The sequence below is a fragment of the Mauremys reevesii genome, linkage group 4 (assembly GCF_016161935.1).
Source record: "Mauremys reevesii isolate NIE-2019 linkage group 4, ASM1616193v1, whole genome shotgun sequence".
Taxonomy (NCBI): domain Eukaryota; kingdom Metazoa; phylum Chordata; order Testudines; family Geoemydidae; genus Mauremys; species Mauremys reevesii.
The window spans coordinates 119940933-119941415 of record NC_052626.1 but is presented as its reverse complement, the minus strand read 5'-3'; the positions used below and the strand labels follow the sequence as shown (position 1 = coordinate 119941415).

Here is a 483-nt window from a genome sequence, read left to right as displayed (position 1 = left end):
GCCCAGGTGGTTCAGTTGGTAGAGCATCAGGCTCTTAATCTGAGGGTCCAGGGTTCAAGCCCCTGTCTGGGCACTCAGCTTTTAAGTTGCCTTGTGTGCCAGGAGCCAAATTCTGCTCACAGCCACCCACAGATTCCCAGGAACTGTGGCCCTTTCCTGGAAAGGTTCCTTTCCTTAGGAATCAGGAGAGAAGCCACATCCACAGGTGCAGAAAGCCCAGTCTCTGGCTGCCAGGAAGCTCTGTGGGGCCAGGTGCTGAGAAAGCCCAGAGGGAGAGCAGCAGAGATGGGGGGAAGGGAAAGAGAGAAGCAATGATGACAGTGGGGTCTGGTCCAGCTATTGTCAGGAACTTCCCTGGCTTTTACACGATCCCGGTGGAATTGGCCGGCAAAAGGATCTGAGTCCCCACCCCCTTACCCAGCGGCTGCCTGACCCCAAGGACTCTCTTTCTACTCTCGTGTGTGGCAGAGACCTTGTAACCCC

At 56.1% G+C, this 483-nt stretch overlaps 1 non-coding gene across 1 annotated transcript; it reads left to right on the top strand.

The window, feature by feature from the left end:
• TRNAK-CUU lies at positions 1-73 on the top strand. Its single transcript has one exon. It is a non-coding gene; the product is annotated as a tRNA-Lys (tRNA).
• Positions 74-483: the final 410 nt, after the last annotated feature.